Source organism: Pipistrellus hanaki (assembly GCF_964339955.1).
Source record: "Pipistrellus hanaki genome assembly, chromosome: 18".
Classification (NCBI taxonomy): Eukaryota; Metazoa; Chordata; class Mammalia; order Chiroptera; family Vespertilionidae; genus Pipistrellus; species Pipistrellus hanaki.
In genome coordinates this window covers 15,392,433-15,407,595 of record NC_140520.1, presented here as the reverse complement: position 1 = coordinate 15,407,595, position 15,163 = coordinate 15,392,433, and the positions used below count along the sequence as shown (strand labels likewise).

Genomic DNA, 15,163 nt, shown 5'->3' with positions numbered 1-15,163 from the left:
TTGTTGTATTGTTTAAATAAATTCGATTTTAAAAAAGTATTAGAAAACGACATTAATTATTACTAGACCTAAGAGAGGGAAGTTCTCCATGTTAATGGAGAAAACGGAAGTTTCTATCCATTACCCCCAGGAAATGGTTTCAGACCCTGTCTGTCATATCTGTGTGTGGACCTGTTTGAGTTGGCATCAGTTTTTAACAGAAAAATAAGTAAATGAGCTCAGAAAACTCAAGACGGAGTCTCTCCTGGAAATCACGTCTGAAATTTTAACAGTGGCCCCCCGGTGGGAGTAAGTAAGGTGAACTGAATTATCTTTAGACAAGGAAACAGTAGAGCTGAACTTTAAAATCCATCTATACTGTTTGCTATGATCCTCCTTCCCCGTTTTGTGTCTTTATTCTGAAAGCCCAAACTGGTAAATATTGTAAATTCAATCCATATTTGTTGAATGAATAGTAAGAATCAAGGGAAGGAAACCAACACTAATTTTTAAAATATTTTTATTGATTTCAGAGAGGAATGGAGAAGGAGAGAGAGAGAGAGAGAGAGAGAGAGAGAGAGAGAGAGAGAGAGAGAGAGAGAGAAAGAAACACCAATGATGAGAGAATCGTTGATCAGTTGCCTCCTGCACATCTCCCACTGAGGATCAAGCCTGCAACCCAGGCATGTGCTCTGACTGGGAATCAAACTGTAACCTCCTGGCCCATAGTTTGATACTCAGCCATTAGCTACACTGGCCTGGTGGAAACCATCATTAATTTAATGCATCTTTATGCTTTGTTCCCTATTGTTTACATCCATTTTTTAAAAATTTATGTAATTTAAAAAAATTCTTTATTGTTTAAAGTATTACATTAATTAATGTAATTTCAAGGAATGTAATTCTGTCACCCTTTTATGAGATTCATAGATAAAATCTGGTATAATCTTACCTAAAGGAAGCCAGTGAGGTCTCACACCTCTGAGTATGGATAACTGAAAGCACTTCTCTTCTAGGTGAATGCAATAGCTTGCTAGCACTCTCATAACAAAGTACCACAGACTGGCGGCTTAAACAACAGAAGTTAATTTTCTCACAGTTCTGGAGGTTCAAAGTTCAAGATAAAAAGTGCCAACAGGGCTGGATTCTTTTGAAACCTCGGTCCTTGGCTTGCAAATGGCCAAACCTCTTGCTGTCTCTTCACATGGTCATCCCTCTTATGCACATGTGGCCCTGGTGTCTCATCCTCTGCTCACATTCATTTTTAATATAATCTTTACCAAAATAAAACACACCCAACCCTGTGAGGTATTGCATCCGTTGCTTTGTGTATTGTTTGATGAGTGGAATCACAAGTGATCTTTACTTTTATTTCTCACTGTCCATTTCAACTTTGCTCAGTAGGAAAGCTCTTCCCTGCTCCCGAATAAATCCTCAGATACACCTATGACACTTATGATCTCTTGTTGCTCCTAAAAAGCTCTATAATCACTTTAAGTAGCAGAACTATCACGATTAGTAACTAAAAAGGTCCGATTTTATGTAACAACACAACTTATTTCATTCCAAATCTCAGCTTCTTCCCCAAGATAGAACTGTCAGAGATCCGGTAACCTCCAGAGGAGGTGAAGAATGTTTCTTCCTCAACTCTTTCTCACTCCCTCACAGGAGTTTGAGAGGGTGGAAAATAAGAGAGATGAGGAAGGCAGTAGTTTCTTTCTTTGAATAATTCTTTTGACATATCCCGAAGTCCTTGTTGGAAGTATTTGATGGCATATCCAAAGATGCAAGCTTAGCATTTTCTTCTGGCTGGCTGTTCTTCCTCAAGTTTTTCATATGTATTTTTATTTTCTTTAATGTACTCTTAAAATTTCTTTTCATATACCTTAAAAAGTTTTTAAATACTGTAGCATATTATCCTTCTACTAGAGGCCTGGCACACGAAATTCATGCACAGGTACATTCCCTAGGCCTGGCCTGTGATCAGGTCCATCTTCCCAAGCGGCCTGCAGCCAGCTCCCCCTACTCCCCCCTTCCTCCTCTTCCCCCCCCCCCTACCCACCCCTGGTTCCCTGTTTGCAATTGGACGATTGGAGCCTGCTGGCCAGGGAAAGAAACCAAGAGGTGGTCAGTGTGCCTCAGAGTGACGGGTTGAGTGGTCGTTCTGGTCATTCTGCCATTAGGGTCAATTTGCATATTACCTTTTTATTATATAGGATAATAATAGAATTACCAATTTTTAGCTGAGTACATGGTTACTTAGGAAAAGGACTACATTTCCCAGGATTCCTCATTAGGGTCCATGTGCAAATTCTTGGAAGCTTCCTTAAATGGAGCGGCTTGCTTTGTCTTGCCTTCCTTTCTCCCCATTGGCTGCAGCAAGGACACCATCATTGCAGACTGGACAATGGGGTAGAAGTCCTATCCTGAGTTGCTCTGTGATCATGGAACTGACCTGGCAACCTTGTACAATTGCCTCTGGACTTTACTCATAAACAAAGATAAATAAACTTGTAACCTACTGTCTTAGGTTTTTTGTTTTGTTTTGTTTTTTAAAATATTTTATTGATTTTTAACAGAGAGGAGAGGAGAGAGATAGAGAGCTAGAAACATTGATGAGAGAGAAACATCAGCCAGCTGCCTCTTGCACACCCCCTACCAGGGATGTGCCCGCAACTAATGTACATGCCCTTGACTGGAATCGAACCTGGGACCTTTCAGTCCTCAGACAGGCGCTCTACCACTGAGCCAAACCGGCTTTGGCCGTCTTAGGTTTTTATCGCATGCAGACATACAAAACCCAAAGTGATAGAAACACAGAACTAAATGAGATTTAATTGTAGGAAAGCAGTGGCTAATAAATAAAGACAAGATTAGAAAAAATAGGCTTTACTCATGCAAACTAACTTTTATTACCTTATATATATGACACTGTATGAGATTCTGGACGAAGAGGTGAAGTTAGGGAGTCCTTCCCCCAGGACGTCACTCTCATTCCCTTCTTGTTCTTACTGGGACTGATTTCTTCCCTCTAACATTTCAGAGCTGCTGCTTTTCCATCTCAGAACACTTCTCTTTCTTCTTTTGTTATCAAAATGTGAGATCCTAGGGGCTCCACAGGAGGGTGCTGTGTGGGGCTGCACTCACTGCTTCTGGGAACATGTGTTTGGACCTTCCTGCTCTCCAATTGGGGAAATAATGAACAACATGAACTGTTGAACAAAAACAGACCCCGAGACAGGGAAGCATAATAAGACTGTCAAACCTCAGAGGGAAGGTAGGGGAGGGTGGGGGAAAGGGGAGAGGATCAACCAAAGGACTTGTAAGCACACATATAAGCCTAATCAGTGGTCATGGACAACAGGGCGGTGGGGGCATACGTGGGGAGGGATTTGGGATGGGAATGGGGGGGGATGAGGACAAATATGTGATACTTTAATTTAGAAAAAAAAAAAAAAGCCTTGGGAGAGTTCTTGCCCTTCAACACAACAATCACACTTCAAGAAATCTAAAAGAGATAGAGATTCATTCAAAATTTTGTTTACAAAGACTTTCTTCATGGTATTATTTATACTGTGAAACAAAGGAATCATGCAATTGTCAACAACCACAAAAACTGATTACCTCAGTTATGTAGTATGTTCCAAATTAAATAATATTGTGCACCTACTAAAATTATGTTTGGGGGAATTATTTTAAGTGGAGAAACTCTTAACAGTGTAATTTTTACTAAACCAAATCAGAGTGCAAAACTACGTACATTGTGAATCTAAGTATGTAAACAATAAAGAAAGACAAAACATTGCTTGCCGTATGCAAAAAAAAAAAAAATGTAACGGGTGATTAATATATATAATTTGGAACAATTAGAAATGGAAGGATAAGACAAAGACACAACCCAGAGTTGTGAGGCCATTCTGGACCATCATGCCCCAGCTGAGTCTGGCCAGGCTCAAGGAAACCAAAGATACTGAGAAATAATAAATCTTTATTGTTTTAAGCTACTAATTATGCTGTGACTTGTTACATCACAAAAATTAATCAATACACTTACTTACTGAAAGCCAGGGAGCCATTGTTCTTCTCTCCATTATTATAATATTTGAGATAGGAAGGATTTGATTTTCAATGAAGAATGGTATAAGTGAACCAGCAGGCAAAGGGTACACCTTGTACACCACACCCCCATCATTCACATCTTTACCTGCAGAAAAGCAGGTTTTATTGCGGATGGAAGCTTCTGCCTTTTAACTTGGAGCATAACATAATCCCTTACTGACCTGACCCTGTGAGAAGCCAGTGCTCAAAGGCTCATTAGAATCTCAGTACTTCATGCGAGTACCCTGCCTCCTCCTGCTCCACCAGCAGGTCTGTCATTGCCCCATTAGTGTGTGCAATGGGAAGAGAGCCTGGACCTTAGTTCTTTGAAATGAAGTCACACTTCAGGATGGAAGAAATCATTTGAGTATCAAATATTTTTTTTGTCAGGTGCCTGGAAAGGAAAGGCAGAGAATTCAAATGAGTGCTGGAAAAACAGGGTGTCATTTCTTGGCAACACATTCCACTCCTTTCTTAAGGACCTTGGGTGGAAAATTTCCCCTCCATTTCTCAGACCCTGTGTATTTCCAGGGAAACCCAATCCTTCTACTTCTGATTCATTTACACTTAACTCATCACAATGTTTTTCAAGGACTATTTCCAGTGGGCCTTTAAAACATGATTTCATTTACTGTGAGAATGAGTTTCGAATCCTGCCTATCCCAGATAGCATACACACAAAAAGAGAATGTGACAAACAGTATTTGTCTTTCTCTGTCTGACCTATCTCCCTTGGCAAAATACCCTTTAGGTTCATCCATGTTATCACAAATTGTAAAATTTCATTCTTTTTTTTTTACTGCTGCATAGTATTTCATTGTGTGTGTATTATATATACATATCACATTTTCTCTATGCATTTGGTTGTGTATATTAGTTAGAGACTCACCACTTTATTTATGAAATATATAAATATTTTTTACTTCAAGAAAGAATGACACACTATGGTTTTTCAGACTCGGGTGTTTGGCAGACATTTTCTCAAAAACAAATAAAGTTTGTCACTTCAGGGAAAACAAGTATCTGTTGCCAAGGGTAAAATTAAAGTTTCAAAGAGAAAATTAGAATCTTGGAAAATACTATCTACCACCATGAGTTTACAGTTTCCTAATACTTAAAGACTTTTGTGATGAGATTGTCAGTGATATTAATAAATGTGATTTTGTGTCAACATTTGGAAGATCTACATATCTCAGTAAACCAGTATGTCCCAAATTCCCAATGTGTGATGTTCCAAAAAGCCAGGCATGAGTAAAAGATATCCTCAAAGTTCAAGACAGACAAGTGCATCCCAATGTAATTGAGTATGACAGGTTTGATGCTATGATTTTAGATTCCACCGCATGCAACTAGCATTTAATACATTACCTTTTATAAAATCTTTGTATAGTTGTGAAGAATAGCCACGAATATGTGAAAAGGCATATGGAAAGACATGATGACAAGGGGACTGCAAGTAGTTCAATAATTACTAGAACAGTGGTTCTTTTGCAAGCATACTTGCTATTGAGAAATATTTTTTAAGACACTAATCTACTTTGTTGAAATTACTGCTTAGTTTACAAAATGCTCCCCTGTATGCAAATGGTCTCTAAGAGTAGTAACTGCTTCATGGTTTTCTTTCCTAACAGCAGTTTACATAGCGAGGAGACATAAAAAGGGTTGATTGACTTTTGTAAAGGCTCATTTTGATTAATAGTACATTTTAAAGACAATATTTTAAATAATGACTTCAATTTTTAATTTCCTTGTGAACATTTCTTCAATTTGGCCACTGAAATTTTCCAAGAATAACTGACCTATATTAAGAGGTAAGCTGAATATGTATTTGAAATCCACTTTAGCTCTCAAGTGCATCACAGATTAAAGCTTTGTTCTTGGCAGTGCGAGTAATATACACCCTTCTTGAAAGCTGGGAAAGAAAGTGTTTACTTTGGTGGTTCTCCATGAACAGTTAAGACATTCTCAAATAACACAAATGTTTTCTTTCTTTATTTAAAGGCAAGTAAATGATATTTTCAGACGCCTCCAAACAGACCCATACCACTGTCATTATTGAGTTCTTGGGGTGACCATTCAGAGCGATCTCCTTAGCCCTGTAGTTTCAAATAAGAAGGGGAGCAGAGACCAGAAAGAGTATAGGTTCTGCTGCCTAAGGTTTGGCTTACAAAATCCTTTGGAAACTTGACCCTACAAAACAGAGAGATGAGTGATGGGGAATGATTCAGTTTCCTGCTTACCAAAGAGTGATGCTCTGGTAGTCTGCTCTAGACTCCTCATCCCCACTGCACTGATTCCTTTCTTTGTTTCCCAGTTTTTTGGAAAAATTTCAAAATAAGATACCTAGTCATATTTGGTTTCATGGATGAATGAACTTTCCACATAAATACAACTCTGAGATATAAGAAACACATAGATTGTCTTACTGGAATCTTTATATCTAGATTCTAGGGGCTGTTTGATTGCTTAGCAAATTACTTTTACCTTGTTGGGCCCAACTTTTCTCTTCAGAGAAAAAAAAATGAGTAAAGGCAGGTTATCCTAGTTCCAAAGTTTGTTATTTTATAAAAACTGTCTCATCATTGGTTCTTGGGCTTCACAAAAGAAAGTTGATAAACATTCCATACACTTCCACTTTCCCTACCCTTGTAGACCTAAGCTCAGTTATCTTTTGCTGTGCCACATTTGGTTATAATAGTTAATAAGTTATTATAATATTATTAATTATGTTCCCTGTGTTGCAATAACTGTGACTGTTCTTATTACTGGCAATTTGTACTTCTTAATTCCTTCACCTTTTTCACTCATCTTCCCAACTCCCCTCCCATCTGGCAACCATAAATTTTCTTTTTGTATCTATTATTTTATTTTGTTTTGTAGATTCCACACATAAATGAAATCATATGGCATTTGTCTTTCTCTGCATGACTTATTTCACTTAGCATAATACCCTCTAGGTCCATCCATGTTGTCACAAATGACAAGATTTCATTTATTTTTATGGCTGAGTAATATTCCACTGTAATATGTACTACTTTTTCTTTATCCATTCATCTATCAATGGACACTTAGGTTACGTCCATGTCTTGGCTATTGTAAATAATTCTGCAGTGAACATAGGGGTGTATATACCTTTAAACATTTAAAAAAAATTTTTTTAATTGATTTTAGAGAATGGAAGGGAGAGGGCGAGAAAGATAGAAGCCTTGATGAGACACATTGTGATTGGCTGCCTCCTGCATTCCCTTATTGGGGATCAAGACCACAACCAGGGTATGTGCCCTGAATGGGAATCAAACTGGCAACCTCCTGGTGCATGGGATGACTCTCAACCAAATTGAGCCACACTGGCCAGGCTGCATATGCCTTTTAAAATTAGTGTTTTTTAATTGCTGGGTCATATGGTAGTTCTATTTTTAATGCTTTGAGGAACCTACATACTGTTTTCCATAGTGGCTACACCAATTTACAATCCTACCAATAGTGCACAAGGGTTCCCTTTTTCCCACATCCTCACCAACATTTTAAAAAATGTTATTAAATTTATTGAGGTGACATTGGTTATTAAAATATTAACTTCAAGTTCTCATTATGTTTTTTTAAAATTTGCATTTCCCTGATGATTAGTAATGTTCAGCATCTTTTCATTTGTTTGTTAGCTATCTTTAAGAAATGTCTACTCAGGTCTTCTGCTCATTTTTATTTAGATTGTGTGGTGTTTTTGTGTGCGTGTGTGCGTGCGTGCGTGCGTGTGATGTTGTATGATTTCCTTATATTTTTGGATATTAACCCCTTACCAGATGTATCATTGGTAAATATCTCCTCCCATTCAGTATATTATCTTTTGTTTTTTGATGGTTTCCCTTGATAAAATATTACTTGATTTTTATTGAGGTATTATAGGAAAGAATGAAAAATATAAATGTGATTAAATTACATAGATTAATATGTCTTCTTAGCATTCTGTGTAAGGAAATGAGATTGGGCTTAAACGCTGAACTGTGTAAGTTCACTGGCTATTCAAATTAGAGTTGCCAACTTGAGGTTCTGAAATGATTTTATAAACTTCTAGTCAATCTTATTTAAAAAACTTGGTGATTTTTATTGATATTGCTTTGAATTCATAGATTAATTTCAAGAAGATTGACATCATAATGATATTAAATTTGATTATGAATATGGCATATGTCCCTATTTATTTAGCTCTTCAGCTTTAGCAATGTTTATAGTTTTGTATGTATAAATCAATATTTTCCAATGCTTGGAAAGCTATTGTAAATTATTGTTTTCTTAATTTTATTTTCCAAATTTAATTGTTACTATCTAGAATTAAAATTAAATTTTAATTAGTCTTATATTCTGTGACCTTGCTAAATTTACATATTAGTTATTATAGATCGACAATTTCTCAGGATTTTCTATGCATGTGATTATGTCATCTGTCTTATATCTTCCTGTTGAATATGTTTGTCTTTTATTTATTTTTCTTGCCTTATTTAACTGGGTGGGGTCTTCAGTAAAATGTTAATATGAATGGTAAAGTGAATATCATTCCTTGTCAGCTCCAGAAATCTGTATTGAAGTATTGGCCAAATCATAGGCTTCATATGCTCAGGGCAAGATTCTATAAGGTTGAGTATAGGGGAAGAACAACCACTGAGAAGCTATGAGCTAAACAACTCCCATAACTCACACAGGGCAGAAAACTATAAGATTTGACAGAAAGCATGGAAAGACCTTCTAGAACAGATTGAGAATCAAAGACCCAATAAATGCTAAGCTAATTAGTTGGTGACCTGCTCTCCCCACCACAAGGAAGAATTGGAACTGTCCTCATACTAGTATACTCGTCCACCATGGTGCCTTTTGATGCTTTATTTTCCTTTCAAGGTGCCATCTAATGCTACTTTAATCAGATGTTACACCTTGAGGGTTAGGAAGTCCTCACTCAGGCTCTCTAACATCTTAACCCTTCTATATAATTATTCCCATTCCTTGTCCATTAACTGAGGGAAATGCTTAAATGCCTTTCTTAATATGAGGGTCATAACCCCACATCAGGATTATAGCATGATATAGACATATGTAGTTCAGAGAAATATGGGTAGAAATTTTAGAAATTCAGAAAGGGAAATAAAAAACAGAACTATCTGATAATAAGAATCACTAGATCTGATAGTAAGAATCACTATGTGTCTCAGAGAGAGTAGTGAGAGCATTACCATAACTAAAGGTTAACTTCGTTCACAGAAGTCCTAGAATACTCATCATCGGGAATACTTCTTTGGACAGAGCAATAGAGAAGGTGACTTCGTGCTTTTTCTCAGTTTTTGGAAAACACTGCATTACTAAAGTTTTTTTAAGAAATAACAAAGAAAAAAAAAACCCCAAAGGCAAATTTTGAGTTTTTTGCCTTGCCAAGAATAACAGGAAGACACTTAGGCTGTCACTCAAAGCATAAAAATACAGCAAACTGCTGTTCAAATCCATCATCTGCCTTTGATGCCAACTTTTGCCAGCCATACAGTCTGCCTTTTTTTTTTTTTAATCTCTTTGAACTATTTGGAAAGTAATTTATTCTGAGAACGTTGGACTGATGCTCAGTTATGTGCTTGCCTCTCCCGATGCAGTCTGTAGGAATTGCATTAGCACACATAAAAGGAGTTCTAGGTTGGGCCAGCCTTTCTGGCTCTATCCAATTAGGGTGTAAACAATGAAGGACAAAGTGGCCTCACAAGGAGGCAGTTTTTAGTGGACAGTATACATGGTCTTTCTCTGCCATTTTATGCCTCACTGCAACATAGTGCATATATACACTGGTGGGGAGGTCAAGGTACACTAGTAGTTTTATAGGCTGATGAATTTTTTAGAAATAGTCTTTAGCCAAAGTGTCTCTCTTTTTGAGTTGCAGTCATCAAAATTGAATGGATTATAAAAAGTCAACAGATTAGCGAAATAGACTGAAATTGGAAGGACACAGAAATTGGTCCAAATAAATTGTCAAAACAAAAATGAACCTAAAGGAGGTAGGTAATAGGAGCTGGACCACAAAGCCAAAAGATCAAAGATGCAGGAGATGAGAACTGGACAAAGCTGGTCAAGTGAGTAAGTGCAGAAGAGGGAGAGGGGGGTGCCTGGAGCCAGTATTGGCAACAGAACTATTATCCGTTATCTGGGGCTGGACTTTATTTTCTCATACTAATATGAAAGTGGACCAAGATTAGAGCAAGTGGTGCTATTCAGTAAAATTGAGCTGAGCTGATCTGACCTGAACTAAATTGATATAAACTGGATTAAAAGGAGTTATATTGGATTGCATAATTCCCCTCTAGAAACAAATAATTCGATATATAGACACATACATGCAACTACAAAATTCAGGTAATACAATGCTTTATTTAAATTTATTTTTAAGTACTTATGCTTAGAGCGGACATTAAAAATTTTTAAGTCTTTTCTCCTCATCTCTAGGACCATAGGTAAACCATCTCAGAGATGTAAGAATTCATCTTCATTGAACACATGCACCATATATGCTTTATGTAGAGTTTTCATTGAAAAAAAAATGACTTTTTTTCAATTTTAGATGTCATGGGGGGATTTGCACCCCTGCTTCTCTCTAATATCTTAACCTGGTATAATGCTGCATAGTGCTTCATTATAGAAAACAACTTTGTAAAAATTTGAACCCAAAGATGGGATGAAGCAAAAGAAGGAGATGGAAAGGGAAGTGGTAGAAATAATGAAACAGATTGTAAACTAAAATAACAGCATAGCAGAATTCATAAATAAATTGGAAAAGCCAAGGGAAGGAATAGGCATGGCAAAAAACTGGATAATGGCATGGCAGGAGGTGGGAGAAGAAACTGAAATAATCACAGACAAGAGATTTGAGCAATTAGAGCAGAGCTGATAGTTATGACAGACAAATGTAACCTAGCATTGAAGACAGTTGGCATCCCTGAAATATAGACCTCCTCTAAAGATCTACTGCAGTAAAAAAATAAATTCTGAAATGAAGAATGATTTACAACTTGAGATGGCACTTTGCATACATGAAAAACAATGATACAAAATTAGTGTCGTCTAGTATCCTGCTTAAATTACTGAATTAAACATTTATTTTTAAAGAATTGCTTTAGACAGAAAAAGTGAATCACCAAAGGATGGAGGGAAATTCCAGGAGGTAACTTTGAAGCAATGTCTACAAAGTCCTATAGTAACATGTCAACTCTGGAATATTTAACCCAGCAAAATTGCCGTTCATAAAAACAGGAGAAAAGACAGACACCTCATATGTGGGGGAAAAAAGTAAAAGACTCAAACGAAGATTTCTTGACTGAAACATTCAATAATAAAAACCAGACAACTACGATTTTTAAAGAAGTTAGGAACCACCATATTGCAAAGTTGTGGTAAAATTAAAAACTAGCACTGGTGAGTATTGAATCCATTTAAAAATAGAACAAAATTTAACAGGTGTAGGAATTATAGTTGCAAAATACAATATAAGTGTTATAACCCTAAAACAAGTAAAAAAATTATATAAGCAACACAAATAGGAAGGTTGGGAGGACTAAGGAAGTATAGCAGTGCCAAGTGCTTCAATGTTGGTGGCCAAGAGAAAAGGGTGTACTAAAATTAGAAATATGGTGTGTTTTTTAATGACAATGACACAATTTTCTTCATATATTTCTTTTAAAGTTAGAGGGATTTTTAAAAAGTAATAACTCTGATACATAAAAAATCTTTATCTCACATTCAGCAATTTATTTCTCTTCTTCAAGTAAAATGTTGGGCATTTTCTTTAAAATAGCATAAAAAGTATCATCTCATTCTTTAACAATTAATTTCATGTATTTGTCCTCCTTTCTGATACTTTCTGTTGTCTTGTTTTCTCTTGTAATTTCTGTTCTATTTTAGAGTTAATTTTTCTTGTACTTGCTTCCACATAAGTATGACATTAGCCAAATCCCACAAATACAAAATTTAGTATTTTTATCATTATTTATTTGTATATACATTTGTTTTATTTATCATTTCTCCTGTAAACCATAATTTTTTTCAAACTTAAAATTTTTTTTATATACCTGGAATATTTTAGTTATCTTTTTGTTATTGATATTTTAATTTATACTACTATGTGATTAAATACATTTTATATTCTTGGAAAAAATGTACATTTTCTAACTGTACATGAGGGGAAAGGATCATCTCTCTAGGTATAAAGATAGAAATATGGATATTGAACTAACCTTGATAATGTTTGGTCCAAGTCTCCTATATCCTTGCTTCTTTTTGGTCTTCTTTGATGAAGATGTCTATTTGGGTTTTTACTTACATATTAGAAACTATGCTTTTTAGGTGCATATGCATTTGCGATTAATATTTCTTCTTGGTTGATTTCTCCTTATATTTTGTTACATCACATTTTATTTGCATTACTTCTCTGGTTGATTTCTCCTTATATTGTTCTGTTGTATCAAATTTTATGTACATTCTATATTTTTACTTTTTAAAATATGTTTTTATTTTAAAGAGAGAGGAAAGGAGAAGCATAGAGAGATAGAAACATCAATGAGAGAGAAGAATCCATCATCTCCCTCCTGCACACCCCTACTGTGGATCAAAACCACAATCTCGACAGGTGTCTTGACCAGGAATTGAACCATGACCTCTTGGTTCATGGGTCGATGCTCAACTACTGAGAAATACTGGCCAGGCTGTGCATTAATTCTCTTGCTCTAAATCCTGATATCAGATAACAAGATTACAAAATAAGCCTTCTTTTGGTTAGAGCTTATATGCTATATCTTTTTTTTCATAACTTCATTTCCAACCTGTGTGATTTTATTTCAGTTGGGTATCTTATAAGTAGCATGTGTGTCCTGACTCTGTATCAAACCATGACCTCCTGGTTCATAGGTCAATGCTCAAACTTTGACGGGCAGGCACTTCTCTATTTTCTTAATATTCCTTCAATGGCCAGAGTTCCTTGCACCACATTTTCTACTAATATCCTTAGCATATACTGCATTAATATAGAAAGATCAGAGGTTTTGGAGGCAGAAAGTGCTGGGTTTAAATTTGCTTCTTTCATTTACTAGCTCTGGCACTTAAAAATGTTCATTGAGCCTCAATTCCCCCCCCCCACCACCCCAAAATATATTTTATTGATTTTTTACAGAGAGGAAGAGAGAGGGATAGAGAGTTAGAAACATCATGAGTGAGAATCATCAATCAGCTGCCTCTTGCACACCTCCTACTGGGGATGTGCCCGCAACCAAAGTACATGCTCTTGACCAGAATAAAACCTGGGACCCTTCAGTCCACAGGCTGACGTTCTATCTACTGAGCCAAACCGGTTTTGGCTGAGCCTCAATTTTTTAATCTGTAAAGTAGGGATAAGAACATTCATTGCAAAGGGTCTTTATAAAGCCACTATGGCGCTTCTAGCACTGTGCCTGGCACATAGTAGAAATTAAATAAATGGTATTACTGTTTTTGTTATTGTTAGTGTCTTTCTCTTTAACATCCTGACTTTTCAGTAGACATTCCTATTTTCTTGAGGGTGCTCTTCCTTTTATCTCACATTTGTGTATCTGTGTGTTTAATTTAAATGGAATTTAAATGGAATGTTCTCTGGGTAGAGATCCATCTCTCTTGCTGCTAAGATAGCATTTAGTACATTGAGCATGAAGACTGAGAAGTGGTGACTGATATTATGAAGTGATAAATGAACAGTTGACAAACAAATCATAGACACTCTAATGCAGAATAAGTGCCTGCAGTTCGTACATAACTCACTAGTCTGCTCCAGACCCAGCATGTGAGTCACAGTCCCTGAATGTTGGGCTCACGGACATGAGACCAACTTCCTCCTTGACCACATAATTTCAGAAGCCACTCACTTGTTTGAGTGTGTTAAGATGCTCGGCCACTGCATAATCACTGTGTCTCGATTCTCTTTCCCAACTTTCCATCATTTCCTTCCATGTTTCTCATTGTTGTGACACCCTGTACTGCCTCCCACTTGATATTCCCAAGTGACTTCTAGTCTGATTTCTGGGAAGTTGGGGATAGAACTTGATTATGAAGGTGTAAGGTTTTTTGTTACACTTGTATTTAAATCATCAGAGGAAGAGAGCATGGAATAGATGGGTGGTTTTCTTTAATTCAAGTCCATCTATCCTGACAGAATAACAGTTTGACTACAAAGGGAAAAAATATATCACTCACCCTCATGATTCTTGGGAAACAGGGAGAATATCTGCTTCTTGGACAGAACCCGTGAGATTCAATACAGATACTCTAGCCTCAGAAAGCAGGAGTTGAAGGATGGCATTGGTAATAGGAGTTCCAGTCGGTGTAACACCCAGTTCCAGTAGGAGGCTGAGTATTCAATACAGATACTCTAGCCTCAGAAAGCAGGAGTTGAAGGATGGCATTGGTAATAGGAGTTCCAGTCGGTGTAAATGGGAATGAAACTGTTGTTTCCCAGATGGTGATACTGTGGTTTCAGAGTGTTAAATACGTGAGCATGAAATCCATGAGCTTTGGCGCGTTAGAGGCAAGCCATGAAGGACACTTTGAATGGTGCAGAAGAGACAGGAGATAGCGTGTGTGAATATCAACTTTCAACAAAGACAGACCTGAATTCCTCATCCCGTGTTGGCATTCATTAACTGATTATCCCCAGCAAGTTATTTTCCTTACATAAACTCCAGCTCGGCATATAAACATTGGGGATATTTAAAATCTACTCCACGGGGTGTTTACTTGTTTGTTTTAAGAATTAGAAGGACGCATGTGTGTGAATGGAACTTATTAAAGGCTCAGTAAATGGTAGCTTTCTTAGGTGGTGGCCAAGACACATCTGCTTGCTGAGCTGAATTAATAAAATGTTTATTAAACACCAACTCTGACCCAGACACTTTGCATCATCAGACATTGTCTAACTTGTTTTTATGCCCTCATAATGCTTACGGTTGATATGTCTTGTCTTTTGTCCATTTTGTTTTCCAAGCTACCATAAGAGCAGAGACTTTGTTTTATGTGAACATATCCCCAGTGCCTAGAAGAATGA

At 36.7% G+C, this 15,163-nt stretch overlaps 1 protein-coding gene across 1 annotated transcript in view; it reads right to left on the bottom strand.

Moving 5' to 3' along the window:
* MROH9 (maestro heat like repeat family member 9) overlaps positions 1 to 15,163 on the bottom strand; it is a 94,924-nt gene that overhangs the window by 55,681 nt on the left and 24,080 nt on the right. The gene's annotated exons all lie outside the window — the stretch shown is intronic.